Source organism: Lissotriton helveticus, chromosome 5_1 (genome assembly GCF_964261635.1).
Source record: "Lissotriton helveticus chromosome 5_1, aLisHel1.1, whole genome shotgun sequence".
Taxonomy (NCBI): domain Eukaryota; kingdom Metazoa; phylum Chordata; class Amphibia; order Caudata; family Salamandridae; genus Lissotriton; species Lissotriton helveticus.
The window spans coordinates 860,897,175-860,921,996 of record NC_136065.1 but is presented as its reverse complement, the minus strand read 5'-3'; positions in this window follow the sequence as shown (position 1 = coordinate 860,921,996).

The window sequence follows — 24,822 nt, the reverse complement described above, 5'->3', positions numbered from 1 at the left end:
AAAAAATCCCAATTTAACCTGAGAGCTGCCACCTCTTTGGTTTTACACTAGCTAGCAGAAGCTTAAGATTCTGTCACACTCCTCAGGGCTATACTGAGCGCCCTAGTATATATATAGCAAAGCCTTGAAAGCCACATTGGATTCCCTCATGCTTTCCTCAGGTAATGTATTGCTCCAGTATGTGGATGACATACTGATTTCTTCTGACACTGAACAAGGATGCAAAGACAGTACGGTTAAGTTGTTGCTCCATTTGGCTCATTATGGACATAAAGTGTCCCTTTCTAAATTTTAATATTCTCGACAGGAGGTTACCTATTTAGGTCACCTACTTTTGAAGGAGGGTAGGAGATTGACCCCTGAGCACATTAGCGCCATTGTTAAAATACCCATTCCTAAAACTCAGAGGGATGTATGCGCCTTTCTTGGCATCAGTACCTACTGTCTATATTGGATCCCTAATTACTCATTACTAATAAAGTCTTTGCTTGCGCTAACTACTAAAGATGTGCATGAGCCCCTGCCTTGGACGCTTGAATGTCCGCAGTCTTTTGAGCAATTAAAGGTTACGCTTTACTCTGCTCCTGTGCTTGGCACGCCTGAATATGGAAAGCCGTTCATGTTGTACGTACAGGAGATGGCTGGTTGTACACTTTCTCTTTTAACACAGGCCTTTGGAGGTAAGCAATGGCCGTGTGCTTATTTTTCTGCTTTGCTTGATCCAGTCCCAGAGACCTCCTGAGCTGTCTAAGAGCGGTCGCGGCTGTGGCCATCTATATTAGGCAATCGGCTGGGCTCGTACTTGATACTGATCTTACAGTCATAGTGCCCCATGCTCTGGACACCCTCTTGAATAAGACCAAGACACAGCACCTTACCAGTGCATGTCTGACTGGTTATGAGCTAACTCTCTTTGCCCAGCATATTACAATAAAACAATGTGCCACTCTGAACCCTGCCACGTTACTACCCCTCCCTTCTGAGAGTGAGGAAAAAGACATACATGATTGTCTTTTTTGGACCGAGGAAGAGACAAGAGGAACTATATGTTGATGGCTCTTGTTTCAAATTACCAGATGGCACTACCACTGCAGCATATGCCCTCACTACACTGCATACAGTAGTTGAGACATCACAAGTTCCTTATCAGTCCGCCAAGGCAGCCAAGTTAGTCGCCCATTATTGGAGCTTGTGAATTGAGCAAGGGACTGGCCTGTTGATATTTATAATGACAGACAGTACGCCTTTGGGGTCGCCCGTCATTTTGGGCGCTCTGGGCAGAGAGAGGGTTCCTAACCTCTCATGGGACCCATATTCAGCACGGCCCTTTTATACACAGGCTTCTGTCCACCTTGACACTTCCTCAGAAATTGGCTACAGTGAAGTGCAGTGCCCACAAGGCAATTACTGATGATATGGTGTTGTGTGTCGATTTAGATACTTTATACAGGTTTTCCGATTTACTCCCTTATATAGGCATAGAAATCCTACCCTTTTTTAGGCATTATCCATGCTAACCAAATACAGGCATGGCCACCTACATCTGTCCATCCACGTCACAACGAGTTCTTGGAAACCCAGACTCTTAAGCCTTTAGGACTTCCCCTTGCTTGGATTATTGATTTCTCCAAGAACTCATTTATTATGCATGAACATCTATTCCTTAGGGGTTCATTCATGACGTTCCTCTGCCCGACTTTGACATCAATACTCGCATTCCTAAACACCTTCAGGGTATAAATATACCTTCACTGCCATGGTAAACCACGGCTGTATATTTGCACGGCTCGCCACAGCAAGTTTAGAAGGAAGCCAAGTTTCCGCCTGACGCACTGACCAGACACTGTCATCCTCCTCACTGAGAACCCAGCTCCAGTGTTTCGGACTCCCCTTGCTGGGTGTTAGAGATCGAGACCCGGAAAGAGATTCCAACCTCTCTCATTCAAAGGTATGGAGCAGACTAGAACCTAGAGGGACTTTTGGCACATCTTGGCGACACCAATCTAAACTATAGCCCAACTAGACTATAGAAAAACAACACCTACTTCTTACCTTGTACTACACTGAGGTTAGGTACACTGGGGTAGAACTAGCTAGAAGCACCAAATGAGCATTCACATTTTAGCCTGTGTTATTTATGTATGTATTTTTATGAATATATGTCATAGCTACAAACCATGCTGTTGCAGTATTATTTTATCTTACTGCTAACGCTGTACGTATTATACTTCGCATTCTGTTTTACGATTGTAGGAGTTCATATCTCTTGCTTGAGAAATAAGATTGTTCAATAAACCCTTTTTATTGAAACTACCGTCTACCTATTTCTGTGTAGACTCTGTAGAAACAAAGCATGCACGATTGACTGGGTGAAACTGTTATCTATTGTTTCCACGATTCTGAGACTGTTCCGATTCTAAGGGAAACAAAGTTGTCATGTTTATACGGTTGTAAGAAACTAATCCCTTCTTGTATATTCGAAAAGTTTCTAGAGACCTCTGAGTTAGCTGGAACACACAAGTAATTAAGTTAAATGTACTCGATAGAGGCATAATGACCTCAGTCCTATGCCAAAACTATAGCGTGTAATATTCCAATGCGCAGAGCCTATCAGGGATATAAGAACTACACTACAATGGGAAGGGGAAATGCATTTGCAGACCAGACAGCTAAGGAGACAGCTCAAACAAAGATTAAAAAGATGTTTGTAGCGGGTCCTGCAAGGTGGGTACTCAAGACACCATGTTTGAGGATACTCTAGACAATGTGAAAGAAATCCACAGTGAGGCAACGTTTGAGGAGATAGCAGTATTGCAGGAAAGCACAGCACGCCTAGATGAAGATGGGTGTTGGACGGACAAGTCAGGAAAACAAGATTGGATGTTACATTACGGCGCATGGGCCAGCACACATTAGTGCGAAGGGCATCTGCAAATTGTTAGATCCTGAATGGCAGAACGAAAACATTTCCAAAGTTGCCGCTCACTTTGTAAAGTAATGTATGATATGCATGATATATAATCCTGGAAAAGGCACCCCTACACCCCATGTTAATTTTGCACCACCTTCCTTCCCTTCCGAGGTTCTCCATCTGGATTTCATTTAAATGGAACAAGTCAACAATCTGAAATATGTTTTAGTAGATGTTTGTGCATTCAGTAAATGGATTGAGGCTGACCCCACCAAAGAGAACACAGCCATGGTGACGGCGAAGGCACTCCTAAAGGAGTATTTCCGGGGTTTTGGTTTGCCCCATTTGATTTGGAGTGACAACAGTAGTCATTTCAATTCAAAGGTTATCCAGCTGGTGCGAGACGGTCTGCACATCATTCAGAAATTTCATGCTGCAAATCACCCCTAGTCAGGAGGTTTGGTTGAGAAGTACAAAGGTAGTCTCAAACTGAAATTGACAAAGATTAAAGAGAGCCCAGGATTGCAGTGGCCAGATGCTTCACTATTAACTTTTTTCTCTACAAGAGCTACTGCCCACTCTAGGACAGGGTTGTCTCCGTACAAGGTTGTGTTTGAATGTCCGGCAAATGTCTGGGGCGTCCTGCGACCTCAACAGTTTTCTGAGATAGAATACCCTTTACTTATGAATTATTTATATGAGTTGACTAAAAGCTTGCGTTCTATTCACCAACAGATCCATGAAGCCCTACCACCATCTCCCAAAGTGGCAGGCAACAATATACGTCCTGGTGAAGAATTTTCAGAGGAAAGGCAGTTTGGAGCCGTGCTGGCAGTGGCCTATCTAGGTCCTCCTCACACGGCAGTAAAGGTGGACGGCCTGAGGAACTGGATCCATTCTAACCATTACAGAAGGGTGCCCCTCCTGTTGTCCTACTATCAGTGGGTGCTTGTTGGAGTGGGTGACTCCGAGACAGCGAAAGTTCCTCGTTTTATTTATTTCTCAGATGCTCTTCTGACATGGGCACAAACATAGAGTGTAAGTGAAGCAGCATTGAACGAGGCAGTGTCTCCTGAAATCAGGGCCATCCAAAGCCCCTGTCTGCTAGCCCATCTGCGCTTGAGCCCCTGAGAATGTGAGTCCCTGTTTGCAGATCCCTTTGTCTCTGGAGTAGCTAGGTATAATTTGCGGCCCAAATGGAGGAACAGTGCACCAAAGGTAAAGTTAGATTAGTAGGGATGGACTTGATACGTCAGGCCACAGTAGCCTAGGGAGAGATGAGATGAGATGAGATTGGTGCATTGTTCGGACATTGGACAGGATTAATGGAGTGTGCTTCCCTAAGGAGGGGGGCGCCTTACCCTGAGCGACGTGGGATTCTTCAAGAGCTGATCCGATGGCTCCACCGCTGAATGATGAACAATAGGAGTCTATTAGTGAGACTCACAAGGACACTGGTTGAAAATAACATATCATGTACCCGTTTTCTCAAGATGGTAGCTTGTTTTTCTGTACCCGCTTTTGTTCATTAGTGCCCAGGCTGGAAAATTCCAGCCTGGTCGGGTCTTTAGAGATGTTGGAAATGTATATTTTGTGCTACCGTGTGGATGGGAGTCAGTCTCTCTACAACATTCTACCGAGGCTGGTCAGATTGGACTCCACTCAAGTGTATTGCTAATAAATGACTTTGGTTTGTATTCTCTGCTGTCTGACTGACTCTTCATTTCTATGGAAGGCTGTGTGGTGGTCGCGAGTGTCCAGGGTGGCCCAAATCGGCCCACTGCCTTCAGTGAGGATCAGTGGACATGTGATTTACCAAATTGGACATCATACTATGTCAGAATGTGTTTGTGCGGGAAGTCCTGGCATCACGGGACACACTGTATGCCAAATGTGGCTGTGTATATGGGACGACAGCAACATACCATTGTAAATACTACCTGATTGGTCAATTTTACACAGCTGTGAACCAACTATCTGTAGTGTACGTATCACATGAGCAATGTTCCAGTACAATGCTAGCATCACTGAAATGACAATAAAATCCTGTATGGACATGTGGCAGTAGGAGACCTGTCCTAAGACAATGACACACAGTGACAATATGGGTCCATGGACAGTTGTCGTGGGTCTGGAGGTCTCATCATGCACCATACCAAATGTAGTAATACTAGGTGCATTTAGGCCAACTCATGATCCTGTTAAACTAATGTAGTCCACACATGAGCAGCAGATCTATAGGGATAGTACTCTGTGCATCAGTTCCATAGCCACATTAACTCTTCTACAGCCTAGGCCATAGACCATACTGGCACAACTCAATGTCAAGGTTTGCTCTCAGCAGCCTGAGAATACTGTTGACACATGACCAACACATGCCCACATTTTCCAGACCTAACAGTACATCTTGTGGCCATCCTATACAAGACATGACAGTTGTGGGTCACTCTGAAGGGATCTGTGAGGTTTTGCTATCTCCCATACAACAGTTTGGTGATACCTCATGTGTGCTGAGTGATATGTGGGACTGTACACATATCTCCCATCATCCACACATGCTACTTACAGGAATCATACACAACTTATGGTGTAAGGTCTATGCATTTGGTAGCACACCTGCCATGACCTGAATAGCAAAATCATCATAGGCAGCATAACATGTGTACATGCTTAGATATATGCATGCAACTGATGTAGGCTATAGCACTGATTACACATCACTATGGTTATGTCAAGTCCACAAAGTACAGTGCCACATGAACCATGACATGAGTATCCTATGTAGAGGACACACTATTTGACATACATAACTCTGAAATAAGTCTGGGACGCAGAGGCACATTGGAGGACTATGGGATTGGATAGGATAATTGTTGCTCACTACAATCTGTATTAGCAGTACATGCCTGCTACTCTGGTGAGCCATAGAGCTGGCGATACAGAGGCAGAACCTGGTTCAACAGTGTCTCCAGCTCCTCTGGAGTAAAGGCAGGGACCCTGCTCTCAGTACAGCTTGCCATGACTGTCATATCGGGCACCAGGTATTTCCCCGGTGTGCCGCCAGGGTGGGGGCTGGTTTTGGGCTCTTTTGGGGGCTGTTTTTGTTACCGGGTGCCAGCAATATCAGCCCCCTGTAACAAAATCTGCCTAGCAAACAGCTTGGCCGCAATCCCCCAACCCCACAGGGGGGCCGGCAGAGCAGTTTGCCAGGGCCAGATCCGGTTCCCAGTCCAGCCCTGGCTCCCAGAGGTGTCAAACAGCAGTTACCATTGAGGAGGTGGTGTAAGCAGCAGTGTCTGGACTCAAGTGAGTTGTTGTTCAAACCGCAATGTACACGTACGCCACATATGCAGTCTTCTGTGTAGATGGGCACAGCCATTGGACCATGACGGTCATATTATTCATTGTTAGACTATGGCCGTGACTGCCGTTTATGAAGCCTCCTACCGTAGGTTTAACTTCCGCTGGCAGTGGGCGAATGTGCATGTCCCATTAGTGAGGTCAGGCATCCTCCATGTTTGTCCTTAAAACCACATTAGCAAATGTATTTATTTATTTATTTGTAAAGCGCAACATTCATCCCACTGGGATATCACGGCACTGGTTGAAGCTGAGGAGTGATGAGACAGATTATTTTAAATGAGAGCAGACAGCAGTGCTAGGGAAATAAATGTGTCTTGAGTTTCTTCCTGAACGCTATGTGTTCTTCGGTTAGTCGTAACTCCAACGTGAGCTCATTCCAATAAAGTGCTGCAAGGTGTGAAAAAGTGCGTCCTGCTCTTGCTGATTCTTTTGATCTCAGCTAATGCTAGGGAGCGTGACTTTAGGCATCTGGGTGGAACATAGAATTTGATTTTGTTCTGGAGGATCTTAGGGCCTGTGTGATAGAGTGCCCTATGGGCATGTCCTAAAAGTTTGAAATGCGCTCTTTGGCGCATGGGACACCAGTGAAGTTTCTTCAGACAGTGTGTCTCCACCACCACACATATGTTGGAACATTTCATCTGATATATAACGCCATTTCTCTGCCTATAACAATCCTCAAATGCCAGTGCTTTACTGTGCATGAACACATGATTACCGTTGTGTACCGTACACCAGCAGTGACGGTATTGAAGTTTGAAATGCAGACTCCACAACATGACGGTGTCCATTTTACAATTTAAGTTTGTATGATGTGCACGCACAGTGATGTTTCAGACCCATGTGGAGTCCAGATTGGGGATGTTAAGTGGAACTTGGAGTAATGGCAATCGATCTGAATCAGGAGGGTGACTTCTTTAGGCTGTCCCCCACCTGGATTTGCCTCTTCTACAACAGTGGCCAATGGGGTAAATTTCTTCTCCAGATTATCCGGCATCTCTTCCACTTTCTTCATCCAAAATGTTGGTATGTATGCAATTGTATATTAAACAATCATGATGTGAATTGCTGTGTACTGCTAACATAAGCATTTATGTTTGGTCACATGACTTTTGGCTGTGCTTTGGTATATGTTAGTGTCTGCACTGTGACCATTATCCATATGTGACTACACTCCACACATAGGTGCTCTGACAGAGGGAGCAGACGACAGACACCAGTCTACCGGCCATTTCCAGACATTAACACATTGGAAGAAAGAGTCTTCATCAGGAAGTTTTGTCTTAATAGGCAGACAATACAAGATTTATGTGACCAGTTGGAGCCCCATTTACATCCTTGAAGAAGCTATCCCACATCTCTGCCACCAATGGTGAGACTCATGGCAGCACTGCGTTTCCTGACCCCAGGTTCATTTCAGTACACTGTGGTTATATCTGGTGGAATGTCACAACCAATGTTGAGTGGTGTACTATGTGATGTGCTGTCAGTGATGATGAGATACATGGATCGCTACACCCAGTTCCCCAAGTATAACTTCATCACTGCGGCGCGAATTCCGCCGCAGTGCTGAACATTCCTATCGCGGGCGTGGTCATGACGTCTCCCGCCGTCATCAGCACAAGCCCACCGTGACTCATGACGGCCGGGACCCGTCATCAGCATTGATGAGGTTAAATATATAGCCAAAGTGAAGAGTGAATTTTATGAATTTGATTACATCCCACATGTGGTTGGAGCTAGTGATGGAACACATATTGCCTTAGTACCACCACAAACCAGTGAATAGGTTTATAGAAATATGAAACACTTCCATTCTATCAACATGAAGATGGTCTATTCACCAGATTTGTACATGTCACAATTCCTTGCCAGATTCCCTGGATCTGCCCATGACTCGTTCATACTGCGGAACAACACCATACCCCAGCTAATGTCACAACTACTAACACAGACGGCCTGGCTTGTTGGTGAGTATGATGTGTCAAAACTTTTTGTGTGTGTGATGTCAGGTCATATCATATGAAAGTGTGTGACTCATTGGGGCATATTCTCATGGATGCATCGCCGAGTCGACAGCACTTTATCGCAGCCAAAGGCGCGATAAAACTATACCCCCATTCACAAGCTGGTGATAACTGCCCATATCACCAGTTTACCTGCAATAGCAGCCGCAAAAAACATTGCCACAGATGACCCTGGCAACTATCACTTATGATATGCAGAGTAGGCGTTTTCTTGACAAAAGCTGCAACAACACCACTCCGCAACATTCTCACCGGCCAGCCAGATCAGCGACAAGAACACAAAACAGGCGATAAGGCGCGTTAGCAGCAGGAAATTAACACCTGCTCTGACCTGGTGTAAAGTCAGACGACCAGAAAAGGGAGCCCAGCCCAGAGGCACACCTAAAGGGCAACAGATGCCATGGAGCCACTGATCATACAGCTCGGAGCCCCAACAGGGCCACAACACCCACTGCCACGACCCCTAGGACCCCCCAGATCAACACTGAGCAGCGCAGACAAAGAAAGTGACCTTCAGAAAACGCACCAACCTCACAGACCCAACACCAGAGAATGTCATTGCCCTCTACAGGCTCAAAAGGATAACAATCCTCCGCGTCCTGACCACCATTGCCCACAGGCTGATGATACCAACACAGTGGACAACTCACATTTCACCTCAGACAAAGCTGCTGGCCATGCTGCACTTGTTGGTCTCTGGTACTCTCCAACCAACAACAGCCAGAGTCGGAGGAGTCTCACAGCCAGCCCAATCCAAGTACCTCACAACGGTCATGGATGACATCATCAGCTTGGTACCCCACTACCTATACTACCCCCACACTGCGCAGGAACAGCTGTTGACCAAGCAAGGCATCTACACCACAGCTGGCTTCCCGCATGTGTTCAGGGGCAATTGACTGCACACATATCCCACTTGTGCCCCCTGGCAACACTGCACACAATAACCGTAACAAAAAGCACACACATTCCATCAATGTGCAGGCAATAGTGGACTACCCGGATATCTCCACCAACGTCATCGCCAACTACCCAGGCAGTGTGCATGATTCCTACATCTTTTGAAAGTCCATCATCAACCAGAGCTTCCAGGCTGGCACCTACGGAAATGCACTGCTTGTTGGCAAGTACCAAATGAACACACGGCACACCTCAAAACCACAATCATGCAACTCAAAACACTGGGAATGCACATGTTACAAACTCACATACAACATGCCAAACAACATGCCCACCCACCAGACACGACAGCACAACTTACTGTGGGAACCTGGGCCATTCATATACATAAGTCATCAACAGCATGGCACCTCAGCCACACAATAGCAGATTGGGGGAAGAGTTGGGAACCAGACATGTGCGAAGCAGGCAATATACCCATGAATGAGAATGTACACAATGCCAAGTGTGGCGTGGACGTGATGGTCAGACTGCAGTAGGCAGATCACACACATATCCATGTCGACATACACTGCTGGTGTTTGGAGTGTGGTGGACAGTGGATGCAATCATGTCAACCCAGCCAGTGGGGAAGCGCACGGAAATGTAGCTTGTTACACCCCCCCCTGTAAGCGTGGCATATGCCAGGCCAGCTTAGGGCTGTAAATAAAGCACGTAACTCTGGGCGTGGTTCTCTTCCGGAATCCCCAACGTCTCTACAAGGGTGGTGCCTCTCACCCCACCACGTGGCCGCCGCTGTGAGCGGTGTTGCCTGCGATCCTGTGCTAATGCTGCACCCTGGGCCACTGGTCTCCGAACCAGACTTGCCCGCTCCTGCGCACCGAGGCCCCAATACTGAGTGAAAGAGTGCCCACCATGTGCCGGTGCAAGCTCCAAGCCCTAGGGCCGCTACCCTGGCAGCCTCTTCAGGCCCTCAAGGCCTCCACGAGCAAGGCCTGCAGTACTCCTTTCTCATTGACATACTCCACCGGCATACACAGAGGACTAGTAGGTCACACATTTGGAACTGAGTCTTGATTACACTATGGCAGAATACATACCATTGTACCGGCATAATTGCAGACTGCATCCCCTCTCAGCCCCGGTGCCACTAAGTCTGTTGCCTGACATTCATGGACACTCTCTGGTTAAACTTTGGTGGCGTCTGAGTCTATGGACTGGGGGTTGTCTTCATCCTCATGTAGCTGATTCCGACTTGGTGGTAATAATGAGGCTGTAGCATTCCACTCCTCAATTTGCCGCTTCCGGATGGCTTCTGCCCTCTGCATCATGCCCTGGAGGACACCTTCCACTGTCCCCCGCAACCCCCGCTACATTCACCTTTGACATCTACGAGGACCCGCTCAGTCCGCGTGGCCCTACCTCAATGCACCGCAAGTCACCATCCCATGGTGGTGTGCCAGTGCCGGCCGGAGTGTATCTTGGGCCACTAATTCTGTGCAGCTCAAGTCAGGGACCCTGTCTGATGAGATATTGGATGGCATCCGAGACGATGGCCTTGTGGTCATCAACACAGTGTGTCTGTGGCCCTGCGCTGTCTGCTGCCTCCGGCCTCAACTGCGGTCCACCAGGGCTCACACTTCAAATCGAGTCCTGACCAGCTCAGATGCCGCCTCACCGCAGGAGGCACACGCCGCCACCACCACCAGGACCACCTCCAAATGCCAACTGCCAGAGTCAAAACAGTTGTAATGGCAGACTAACGGAGTATCTAACGCTTGTCGTGGATGCCATCATCTGCCTCCTGATACCCTGCTCAGCACTCCAGGTGCCACTAACTCAGTGCACCACAACCCATGGACCGTTACTGATTGAGTTTTGTGCTGTGGAGAGGTTACGCAGCAATGTTACCTCAGGCAGTGTGGGAGACCTGGGACGATGAAGAGGAAGATGATGCAGATGTAACGCCCCCCACTGCAGCTGCATCAGGAATGTCCCAAAGGGACACAATCCTAGACAATTTATTCACATGAGCGCGCTCAGCTCTAGTGCCCCAACCTCAGTCCACTGCAACTCATGGACACTTCTGTGTGCATATTGGGTGACCTCTGTAATTGCTCCGGCTACCTCCATGATGCTCCGCAGGTGTCTCTGTTATGCTGGTGTTTTCAGTTTCTGTTTTAATAGTGTTCACCTTTCAAGTTGTTGCCAGCACCAAACACTCGGTGAGGGCTGGCTTACACTCACCCCACACACATCCAGCACAGGCGTCACTGTACATGTGGCCCTGCCAATAAAGGGGCCGGGTGCACGTACCCTTAGCCAGTTCCACAAACTATCTGCGTGTGTCTGTGTGGTCATAATGTATACATGAGGGCCCTGGCCCCTACAACATTACATTATGCTGTGTACAGCGTATGCAAACTTGTCACCGCAGCCAACGGGTTAGACCTTGGACATGTAGCTTTGTTGTCACCCACTCAATACGTAAGAGGAGTGGACTGGGCCGTAGTACGCCGGTCCAGTGTGGGTGTGTGAATGATAATTGCGTGCCCCTGGGTGTGGTTCAGTACAGGAAATGTGCAAATGCATGTGTCTCTGTTGCAGTGTGGGTCTCCTTTGTGGGGTGTAGGTGGTCCCTGATGGGACTTAGACACCCATGTATGTGATCTAGTCAGGCTTCCATGAACTCTGACCCCACCAGCTCCTGTTTGGCCACCTCCTTTTGGCATTCTGACACCTGGCATTGGAATGCCATATGTGCCTTGGTGAAGTGTTGGGAGCCAGCCGTGGTGGTGGGTGCTTCCTGCTGTGTGGTCTGTGCAGAGGCTGGGTTCTCCTCAATGTAGCTTGGCTGCCCTGCTCCTGGCGATGGGTTGCCTGGGATGTCCATGAGCTGTTGTAGGGCTTCGGTGTCGAAGGTGTGGTGGTCCTCTCCAGCATCACTGATGAGTTGTCTGGTCTGCTCTGCTCTGCTGGAGGTGTTGTTTGTCCCTCTGCAATGTGAAGGGGAGATGCATGTTGACATTGTGTTGACATTAATTTTGGCGCATTATTCTACATGCAGACTGAATGACAATGTACATTGTGACTGTTTGGGAGGTGCTGGATCTTGATGCGGGACAGTGGACATTTGGACTACATGACGGACGTGAGGTTGTACGCGTACGTTTCCATCTCACAGATTCCCGCTCTGTTAGATGAAGTTGACCTGTTTCTGCACATGAGTGGAGACAGTTGTGTCCTCTGTTCTGCAGTGTCGGGGTTGCACATTGTACCACATTGTTGTCAATGTGGATTGCTGTTATTGCTATGTGTGTGTGCTGCAGTGTGACACGGGGATCAGAGACATGATCCAGGGCCGTTATGGGTGTGCAGTTTGCTACACATCGTTGTGCCGGTGTGCCATTGTGCCCATCTCCCCCCGTCCCCCCAGTCCCTTGTCGTTACTTACCCTGTTAATGTTGTGTCAGGTCCTATCGAGCTGTGTCCGTACTCCCAACTCCTTGCACCGTATCCACACTGATAACTGTGGCCTCCGTTTCCTCCAGCTCTTCCTGTGGCGCTGGACGGCCACTTCCTGTCGCCGTTGCTGCCTTCCTGTTGACAGCGGGTTTCTGCTTGGTTTGGCTTTTCACATCATGCCAGCGCCTCTTGGCCTCCTCCATTGCCCTCCTCGACCCTCTGACTGCATTCACCCTTAGTCTAGTTGTAGGTCAGTTGATGGTAGGGTTCTGTCACCTCTGTGACGCTGATATGGTTTTCCTGCGGACTGCACCCCGTCTTTCTCTCCCTCTTTTCCTTGGCCTTCCCCGACCCCATTGTTCCTTGCTGTTGGTCTGTGGGGCTTGTGGGGTTCGCGTTGACCTCTGCACTCAGTCCTGGTGCATCAATGGTGCTACGTGGTTATTTATGTTTCCCTTTGTTTTTGTTCTGCTTTTATGGTGCCTTTTCCTGCTTGACGCATGGGGGTTGCAGGCCTGTTGCTCGTTTTTGCTGATTTTGGTATCGCGATTGGCCTCATCGCAAGTTTTTTTGCGTTCGTGTTTCACATTTTTGCGGCGTTGCATTGACTTTATCGCAGAAATTTTACGTGTTATCGTGGGCCTATCGCATAGTACTGCCGTGTTGCGAATGCTACGTTAACACAGCGTTATTTTGCTGTGATAGACAGCGATAAGAAGAGTTCCATTAAGCTCATTTTGTGGTAATTATCACACGTTCTTGTGAATATCCCCCATTATTGCATGTATGTGTGTCTTTCATCTTGGAGACTCAGCATATCCCAACCACCCATGGTTGTTGACACTCCTGAGGAATCCATACAACAATGCCGGGGGAGTCTGGTTCAATGAGGCCCATGGAAGAACACAGCGACTAGTGGAGCGAGTTTTGGGGCTCCTGATGGCCAGATTCAGATGACTGGACAGGACTGGGGGAGCCCTCCTCTACTCACCCGGGAAGGTGGGTTAGATCACAGTAGCCTACTGCATGCGCCACAACCTTGCACCGCGACAGAACATTCCTCCCATCGCAGAGGATGGAGACCAGCAGGTGCCACCGGGTAAGGTTCCTGAAATGCCAAATGATAATGATAGTAGTGAATATGAAGGAATTGGCATGTGTCAGGAACTCGTCAACAAAAACTTCTCATGAGTGTAAGTATGTTGTGAAATGTCCTGAATGTGACTATTACAGTGACTGTTTTGATGTTGTGAGGGTTATGTTCAAGGATACATGTTAGGTATGTACAGCTTTGGTAAACTCTTTGCATGGCTGTTTGTAGAGGAAGGTCTTCACACAAGCACACGTTGTTGATGTTCCTATGTGTAGGTGACATTTCCCCATGTACTGCGTACTCTAGAAGTTGACTGTGATTGGTGTCATTTCTATGGCTTTCTAGCTAATCTCTTTGTATTGGTTTGTTTTAGGTACCTTTATAATGTCATCTTCATTTAAACTTTTCAGAGTTGTGACATCAGCAGGTATATGATGCTGTTTCGAAGTACGAAGTAGACATGGACTGTTCCTGGAATGTCTGTTACAGACTTTGGGTAGACAACTTCAGTATCAAGCCAACTTGCACAGCGATGGGATGGAAGTTGCAATGATTCCATAGGACTTGATCCCTGATGTGTGGTGGTCTATATCCAATATGTGGGCCATCATGTGCTCCAACACAATGTTGTGTTGGGCCAAACCATGCCAGTCTCCCTTCACAATGGCTATGTCCTCAATCTGTATGAACTGGATGTAGCTGTTGATGTGTTTCATCGCTGTATGCCCCACAAGGCATACCACAGACATTTGTTTGTGATATTCCACCAGATGCAGCAACACTGGATTGTAATGAACCTGTGGTCAGAAACTTCTCTACTGCCATGTTTCTGGGGATTGTTTTCAATGCTATGGTATTCCTTTTGGGAGGTTGTAGATATGGCTCCAGCTGATGACATGAACCAATTGTCATTTGCCTATTCTAACTGGCATTGTCAGATGCATTCCCTCCGACCATGTTGTTAAGGTCTGCACATTACACTTGTGGTCACTGACACAATGTATTATTTTCCTCAGTTTTTGACATTATGCCAGCCTAAGGTTGGAACTATGGAATAATGATGTCATGAGATGATACACTTGGATGTCTGTGTTGGGGTGACATGGTTGTAATGCCCAGTAGCACACTGTTGACATTTCACATGTCCATGCTTACATAAGTAGCCTCTAATTATATTTGGTAATTCACATGGGGATAACTTCATAATTTGCTAGATGTAAATGATACTACAGGACCTAATGATTTTGAAACAAGTGAATTTATTGCAGCGCACAATGTGAAAATAAAGAACAACATGCATACAAATAGTGACAACACAGGAGTGTCGTAGTCAGTGTTGATGAATGAAACCATTGTTGTAGGAGACACTTTTTCTGAAGTCCAAAGTTCAACATATTCCTCCCATCAGAAATGGAAAAACCCAGGAATAGTCAGGAAAGTGAATGTGTTGCACACAAACGAGGACATCAGGGGCAATGTTTCCGCCTGGCGGTGGTGGGTGTCTTGGCAAGTGAACCCCATGGAGTTTTTATCAGACGCCCGGCTTACGATGGGGGGGTCTGCTGCTGAAGGTTCAGGGCCATCTGAGGTGTCTTCATCTGACAAGGCCTCCCTTCCTGTGGCTGCTATGGATGTAGTAGGGCCAGATGTAATTGGACCACAGGGAGCAGGTGGTGGTGGGAGAGCCCTGCAGAATGTGGTGTTAATGCCCCTCAGCACCGCAATGAGCTGGCCCATGTTCTCATTGTGGGTGTCTTCTGGTCTATGTACCACTGCAGGTGCTTTAACTCCCAGAGTTCCTTAAGTACCTGTCCCAATACTCCTTGGGAGTCCTCATAGGCTCCTGGGACTCGGTGGATGGTGGACTGGGCATCAGTGGCACCAGTGGCCCACTTTGTGGGCCCACAATCACTCTCCCACAACCCCTGCACCCACAGGCATGTGCCCTTGGGCCAGCATGCCCCCTCCCAGTGAATCCTCCTTCCTCAGTGAGAGTGTTGTTGATCATTTCCTCTGGAAGTGGGACTGGTTGCAGGAGGTATTGCTGCCCATTCTAGGACCACTGGTTTTTGCGGCAGAGGTCAGCAGAGATTCTGCAGCTGAGGTGGGAGGTGTTGTTGTGGGAACAGTGAGACTCACTTGTGCCATCTGCCCAGTCTGACCAGATGTGCCAAGTAGGTCCTCCACGCCCATGTGTACAGCAGATTCTGCATCGCTGGAGACTTGATCTTGGGGTGGAGTTGGAGTCTGGGAGGGATACAAGGGGTGGAGGATAACATTGTGATCTATTCTCATTGTGTTTGTCTTGTTTTCAGGACACTTGGAGACATCCATTACATGAAGTTATTGGCCTGATCATTTGCTGTGCTGATCTTCTTAATTTGGAAATGAGGGCTGGACATGCCATTTCCCAATAATTTGAATCCAACACAGTGTAGAGGTTACATGTGTATTTGAACATTCCAAGTCCTAGTTGTGTACGATCAGGCATACACACAACTTGGTTGTAGATTTTGCATTGTAAGTCAAGTGTGCTGTGCAGTATCGATGGGTCACCACAAATTCAAATCAGCTTGGTTACCTTCATGCGATACTGATATTTCAGGTACACACTTGGTATGGTGTCACTCATTGCCCCATTCTTTTCAGTTAAAGAGACCAGGGCAAGCTCAGGCTGAGTAGGCAGATGTGTCTGTGCAGCGCATTGTGTGTAGAGTGCTCAGTCCACATGACCTGGGGATCAGTAGTCACATGACTGAGAAGTGAGTATAAGCAAACATCACTGGTGCCTCTTGTGCAGAGTTGGAGGTACAGGGCCTCGTGATAGATGTAGTCATTTCAATCTCTCTTACCCCACACTTGAGCAATGGCTAACTGCATGTGAGGTGAACCTCAGTAGTCACATGGCTGACAAGTGAGTATGGAAAACCACTGGTGTCGCTTGTTGGTGTTTAAGTAACAAGGTCTTGTTCTAGAAGTATTCGTTACAATCTATCCTACCTCCCACTTGACCAATGGCTGACTGCATTTGAGGTGAACCTCAGTAGTCACATGGCTGACAAGTGAGTATGGACAAAACACCCTAGTGCCTCTTGTTAAGTGTTCAAGTATCAGGGCCTTGTGGTAGTTGTAGTAGTTTGAATTTCGACTTGCCAACACTAGCAAACCTGGTTTGTTTTACATTCGATGTTTGTAAAATGCAGTTTTGCAGGGCCACACATATTAAACGTCCTGGGATGATGATTTGATGGTAGTGCACTTACAGACAGCATTACCACATGTGGGTTGTAATAGAGAATGATACATGTGATCTTATGTACAGGGCTACTGATTGTAACTGACAATCACACAAACCCTGATACTTTGGTTACTGCATATAGGAAAAGTAGGTGGGAAACACTATAGCAATAGCTGAAATGTGTGTAAACGGAACATTGATATGTTGTGACACTTGGTGTGGTGTTTCTTACCAGTTTCCATTCCCCCAGGTTTCCCTCTCATACTCTCAGAATGAAGGATGGTATGCACCTTCAAGCTGTTAGCTCTAATGGTGAGCCTGAAGGACCACACCTGTCATCTGGGCTGCCAGTTGGTGCTTAGAGGCCAGGTTCTTCACCCTTGTCTTCAGGTCGTGCCACCTCTTCCTGATGTCCTCCTTTGTGAGTAGGAAGGTACCTACAGCATTCACTGTGTGTAGACTATCCTGTCCCACATTTCATTCTTCCTACTGAGAGGCGTTTGTTGGACTTGGGCTCCAAACAATTGTGGCTGTTCTCTAATGAATTCACCCACCAAAACTGACAACTCTGTTTCATAGGAATGTGGTTTTTGTGCAGGTGACATGTTAATTAAATAAAGTGAGTGACAGTGAAGAAAATGGAAAATTGCTTTACACCAAAGAATGATGTTGAAAATAGAGCAAAAAGCGTGTGTGGAGTGTGTGATGGGACTGTGTGAAAAGGGCTGTCTTCTCTCACCAACAATCTTGTCTATCTTGCTGTGCTACAGTGTAGAGGCAAAGGATCATGGTCTGGTATGGGGTGTGTTTTATTGTGTGATTTGTAGATGTGTCAACTTTGGAAATGGCCATCAGTTGTGTAGATTTTTCTACATTCAATGTGCTCTGTTGTGATGCTTCATGGTAGCAGTGGCACAGCAGTCTAGCGCTGACGTGTAACCACCGACAAGGGACCGGCAGCACAAACGTTTGCACATATTCTTCTTGGCGGTGGTACCACAGCCCCTATCGGCATCGGAGTACCTGTCAGCAACATTTCTGGCAGCTGCGGCCCTTGCGAAGACTAATCCGACTGCCGTGTCCCATGCGGAGGACACTCTGACCGCTGTGGTCAGCAGTTCGGCCTTCAAGCATTATATGTGGCTGGGGTAACGCCGTGGCCTCAGTGGTCGGAATCGGACCACAGCCATGGCGGTCAAACAGATAGTCTGACCGCCATTGTAATCAGCCTCTTTGCTTGGGATCATTGGCAAACATTTAAACATTTTTCTAGAACTTCCAACTGTCCGCTGGCTCACTCTGCATAGACAGAAAACTGGAAGTTGGATCAAAATTGTTCATGTTGTCTACAACTCACAATATCTAGGATATGTGTGCCATAGAGTTCTGTGCATATGTTAAAAAATATAAGGTACATGGTCATTGAACACACACTACTCAAAGTTCTCTGGATTACCAGTCCTTACCTGCTGTGGCCATGCCAAGGTTGCTGACCAGCAAAGAACTGAGGTTTGGTGTGCACGTGCACCCGGTGCAGTCGGTGTGGCCCGAGGTCAGGAGGTGTTTTTCCTGCAATTGGCAGAATGGTTTTCCTTTACATGGTATTCATTTCCTGACCTTGGATGTTGGATATGCTTCTTGTCCCTCAGTGAATGGGCTGACTATGGGCATGAACAAGATTGCCCGTTTCTGTCCCCACCCTCCTCTGGCAGTTCTGCATGAACCATTAAGACTGGGCTGCGGATCCTGGGAGTTTGATTCCTGAAATTTCTTGTCCTGTTTAGTCAACTTGGTTAGAGCAATTTCAGCTTAGTAGTTCAATGAAATCTTCCAATTCAACAATTACTTCTTGTGATATTCACTCCCATCTCTTGATCTCTTCCTATACAAGAAGTGTGGGATGTGATTAAGCATGTTGCAACTTTGCTTCATGTCAGTTGCTCACTCTGGATCTTTTCTGGTCATTCTATGTCTGCTGTCCCTGTTGCCTGCCCTGCTCCGCTTGCCTGAACTTCCAGAGGTTATTTCTGCCTTAAGATTTTTTTTCTTCGGCAACTGGATTTTTTCCAATCTGCATTTCTCTCGCTCTCTTTCTTCAGTGTTAACATCATTCTGGGATAAGGAACGAATTAAAAGAGTTGCAGGCCATATCTTGGCACCATGATTAGAAACACACCTTTAACTTCGAAAAGACCAGCTATAGTCAGTGAACACATTTGTAGCCAAAAGTTGCTATAGTATTTACAGGTACCAGTCCTAGCCTATAGCCTCTGAGTCCTGAGCCAGTTAGTCAAACGAATAGCTTTCACTCTAGAAAACCAAATTCACACCGATCTTCGCACCAACAGATGGCAGTGCTGCACTGTTCGATGTCTCTGCACAATTTACATGACTTTTCTCTTGTAGTTGCAATGGACAGCAATTACGTTTGCCATCCTTCCTGCCCCACTAGTTTCAGTGTTCCAGCAGCCACTAATGCCTCCTTATACAGGTCGTGCTAATAATGCATACATGTAACACCAGTCCTCGTTTACCCTCTTGTTAAATGTGCCCTGGCCAGTGACAATTTCACCACCAGCTGCTGCAGCCTCCACTTTATTTTTTATTGTATGTTTCATAGAGGACGTTTGACTTGTCAACATTTACTATCTGCTGTCGAAACCTCGATCACTGCCTCCCATTTTCATGACTCCACACTCTCTGGCACCCTCTCCCTGAAGCCTCAACCAGCGGGTCTATGCAGCTTGGTGAGACCTGCACTGTGCTACGTCAGCAGTCTTTTTAGGTTAAAGCCTACTTGCTGAGACATATTAGGGACACACCGAAAGGATACATAGAAATATATTCCGCCCGTTGCTTACCATTGGCTTTGTGTTTTGTCATTCAAGTTTGCTTTCTTTCTAGTCACTGGCATTTGTTTAAACCCATCCCGTCTTGACTTTGTCTGCCCCATGGAGTATAGCCCTTTTACAACCTGTCTCATTGGCTCTTTCTATTCTTCCACAAGTGGTCACTTTTCAGGAACTCTTTTTTTTCTTTTCTACAAAGCAATCCACGTCGCTATCGCCTATTAGCAAGGCAGGCGTAGCAATAGAAATATTCGCGCTAAGCGCGAATATCTCCAAATACTAACACCTGCCCAGACCAGTTCTTAGCCACGTTATCCAAAGGGAGGTGGATAACATGGCTAAGAGCATTTAGTCGCTAATGCGTGAATATCGCTGTATTCTCAGCGATATTCACGCATTTCGCCGCTATCGCTGGATATTTAAGCATAATGGAGAAAAACGTTGCTAATAGCATGTTTTGTCCGCTAACATATCCAGCGATAAAAAAAGATGCGCTAAGCGCATTCAGCGATAAATATCGCTATTCCTTGGTAATATGCCCCGCGGTGTCTTAAAACATGTGAACTACAGTCCTGAGCTTCACACAGCCTGACCAGCATTTAGGTGCCTCCCTATGTGTTTTCAGCTATTGCCTCCAGACATACCATACATCAACAATCATATGCTTAAAACAAGCTAGACCCGTTGGCTTTATGAGTGAGTGTTATCGGTTTGATGAGTAACAACGGTTCTTCTGTTGTAAATAATTAGAATTGGTACTTAAAATGGTGCCTAGGTGACCACCAGTATGTGTGAACTGGAGAGAGGCCACGATTGAATCAGCATGTAATCTGAAATATGTTATGACCCACTGACTTGCACTGCATTTCACATCTCAATTATACCTCATTATGAACACTCTCCCACAACCAGAACTCACCCGGATACCTAAATGCGACTCAGCTCACATGGCCCATACAAGCATTGGAACACCCAATAGCTATGCCTTTGAAAGCCAAGACCTTTACCAATATTTAGTAAAGTCAATTGAAGTTACAGTACATAATTGCACTAAAGCAAAGATAGTTTAGAAATGTTAACACATTCAAAGCATTTACTTACAGACAATATGCAATGTATTAACAGTAACGTATTGCTAAAGCCATTGGCAAAGCCAAAAGGCACACAAGTGAGCCCTAAGCTTGTTTTAAGGGTGTGATCCTCCTTTCACCACAGTCTTTTCCTCAGCTGATGCACTTCAAACCATGGTGACAGGTTTCTCTGTGCAAGATTGCTTCCCACCCAGTAGTGCAGAAACTAGAGGTTCAGCACATGTTGAGGCTCTCTGAGGTCACCTAAGTGGAGTAAAGCAGGAAAAAAGACATTTTATTATCAACATTTAGGGGTCCATTAGGATGTCGGGCGGATTTCCTCCGCCAGGCTGGCGGTAGCCACCGCCAGCCTGGCGGAGAAAATCTGCCCAACATCCACAGCCCAATTCCCCCCGCCATATTAGTATGGCGGGGGGGACCGCGGCGGTGAGAAACACCACCCGCATGTTTTCCGCCCCGGTCGCCTTGCGGCCGGGGTGGAAAACGAGTAACATGCTGGCGGTGTCTGTTAGACACCGCCCGCCATATTACAATGGGCTTTCACCAATGCATTTCCGTGGCGGCAATGCCGCCACGGAAAGGTATGCGGAGACTCCCTGCGGGGGCCCGTTGCGGGCCCCCTGTGAGTCCCTGGCTTGGGGGGGTGCACATGGGGGGTACCTATAGTACCCCCCCCCCCGCATTTCCAAGTGCAACATGGCAGGCACCGCACGGTGCCTGTCATGTTGCGCTTTGAAAAGCACAAGGTGCACTTTTACCATTGTGGCGGGCGGAGATTTCTGCTCCGCCCGCCGCAATGGTAAACATACAGGATGCGCCCGCCTGTGTGGCGGGCGCATCCTAATGCCCTGATCGGGACCCCCGCCCTTGTGGCGTGCGGTCCCGGGTCCCGATATGATGGCGGGCGGACTAAGTCCGCCCGCCATCATAATGACCCCCTTAGTGTGCAAGCTCAAATATAATTGCAATTCAGAGGAGTTTAGGGAATAATTAATTTGTTGGACTGCAATCAGAGGTTTACAAATATTTCTAAACTAATTCAACTGATCTGGGAGCCCTTAAATTCAAAATGCAATGTGAACTCTTCATGCGATTCGTCTTCCAGTTCTAAGCAATTGTAAATAACAATTTTTGCTATAGTACAAGGGTGCTTAGTTTGATAACATTCAGAAGGTGGAAGGCTGGTATGACCTTGATTGGATCTGAACTTGTGACCCTCAGATTACATCATATTTCATGATAAAACTCTAACTCATTGAGCCATCCATTAACCAAATCAAATTACCTGCACTTTGAGTTAACCACATAAGACTAAAACCACTACATATAAGTTCTCATTTATTAGTAGGTGACGGCTATTATGTCTGCTGCCAGGTAAATAGTGCATTTTCTCTGTTTTTTATCCTGACACTAGACAAATAAGAGAGATTATTTAGCATTTGGCCAGCGGCTGTACAAATAGCAAAGAAATGTCTCTTTCGGTGGGTCACCGGCTAAACAGTATCATTCAATATCATTCAATTACAGTGGAGTTAGTTAGGCTTCACTGGATTCCAGTTAGAAAGCAAATTATTTTTAAAGCTTTTTGCGTTGCACATAATGCCTTACACTGCTCAGGGCCTAAAACCATCAGAACAATGTTCCACTGGTATCTGCCGACCAGGCCTCTTTATTAGACTGAACACAATTTGGTGGTGATCCCAAAATTTCGGAAATCAAGGTGTTAAGGTAGTGCCTACAGCTAAGTTGTGGAATACCCTTTTACGAACCTTAATAGCTTCAAAAATGGCCTTTAGCAAAGCACTAAAAAAACTGACTTTTTACTCTATAATGTTCCTGGCCTTTACGCTAGGGGCTCCAGGGTGGTGGTCTGTCCTTGAGCTTATGTTTGATTAATGGTTTCAGCACCTCAATGCCGTTTGGGTATATGCACGCTTTACAATGTTTTCTCACTTTAATTCAGATAGTGGAGATTATACTTTGTTTGGTGGGTGGCCTTGCAATCAGCAAAGAAACATCACTATTTATCTGACCACTGACTAAATAGCAGACATTAGGTACTATTTGGATAGTGGCCATGCAAATAGCAATCGATCAATCAGGGTTTATAAACCGTGGCTAATCACCTGAAAGGGTATCCGGGCACTTGTAGGTCCCGGAGGCTTATTCGAACTGCCAGGTCTTGAGGGTCAATCGGAATTCCTGAAGTGAGGTGATGGTCCAGAGGTCCTTGGGGAGGGTGTTCCAGGTCTTTGCTGTGATGGTGGAGAAGGAGCGTCTTCCACTTCTGCTTTGGTAGATGCGGGGAGTATGAGCAAGTGAAAGGGAGGTGGAGCGTATTCTTCTAGAAGGTTGGTGGAAGTTCAGGTGCTGGTTGGTGTACGTAGGTCCTGCTGTGTGTGCGTCAGCAGCTTGAATTAGCATATCTTCTGTACAGGGAGCCAGTGGAGTTTCCTGAGGTGGAGTGTGATGTGGGATCATCGAGGAAGGCTGAGGAAGAGTCTCGCTGTGGCGTTCTGTATGGTCTGAAGTCTCTGTAAGAGGTGTGTGGTGATTCCTACATAGAGGGCATTGCTGTAGTGTACCCAGCTGGTGATGAGGGCTTGTGTCACAGTGCATCTCGTGTGTAGGGGTAGCCACTTGAATATCTTATGTGGCATGTGCCGAGTAAGGAAGCAGGTGGAGGAGATGGCGCTTATCTGTGATTTCATGGTGAGCTTGTTGTTAATAATGATTCAGAGGTTTCTGGCATGGTTAGAGGGAGCAAGCGCAGGTCCTAAGCATGATGGCCACCAGAAGTCATTCCATGTGTTGCTGCTGTTGCCAAAGATCAGTACTGACACCTTGTCTGTATTCAGCTGCAGGCACTTGTTTTTCATCCCGCTAGTGACATTTGTCCTGCATTTGTGGAAATTTGTTCTGGTGGTGGCAGGATCATTGGTGAGTGAGAGGATGAGTTGGGTGTTGTCTGTGTAGGAAATTATGTTGAGACTATGGGATCTGATGATGTTGGCCAGGAGTATCATATATGTAAAGAAACTTTACTATTTACCTGGCCACTGGATAAAAAGCAGACGTATGCACTGTTTCTCCATCGGCCATGCAAATAGTAATGAATTGCACTATTTATCAGACTGCTGGTTAAATATGGAAAAATATGTAAGATTTTGCTGGCAGCCACGCAAATAAAAAAAACATCCCTAATTACCTAGCCACTGGCTAACTAGCTGTGATTATGCACAATTTATCTAACGGCCTGTGAAATGACAATGAAATGTATTTATTTACTGACCTGCAGGATTAAAAGCAGAGAGAATATATTATTTGGCTGGTGGCTTTGCAGATAGCAAATTAACATCCCTATTTACCCAGCCATAGGAAAAATAGCAAAGATGGTGGATGATCTGGTCACTGACTGGACAATGAACACTGACGTTTCAATATTTACCCTTGAGTTTGTTCACTTTACCCTCAACCTACCCACTTTCCTACCTGTCTGTCAATTCTACCCCAAGTCGCCAGCTTTCCTTTCAGCCTTCCTACCTACCCCAGTCTGCCCATTTTTCGCCCCAGTTCTGATCACTTTTACTTTTCCCTGAGCCTACTCGCTCGTCATCAGTCTGCCTTCTTTCATCTCATGCTGTATGTTTTCCACCAGTAGGCCCACTTCATTCCAAGTTTGTTTGTCCTCCCAATTTCTGTCTTCTTGCTTGTTTACCTCCAGTCTGCCATTTTTATCACCACCTCTGTCCATTTCAATTCAGTCGTCCCGGTTCTCCCCTGAGTCTAGCACTTTGCCCTCAGCCTTCTTGCTTCCTCTGAGTTTCCCCAGTCTCTCCAGAGTCTGCCTGACTTTGCTTCAGCCTGCCTGCTTTCTCCCCTTTT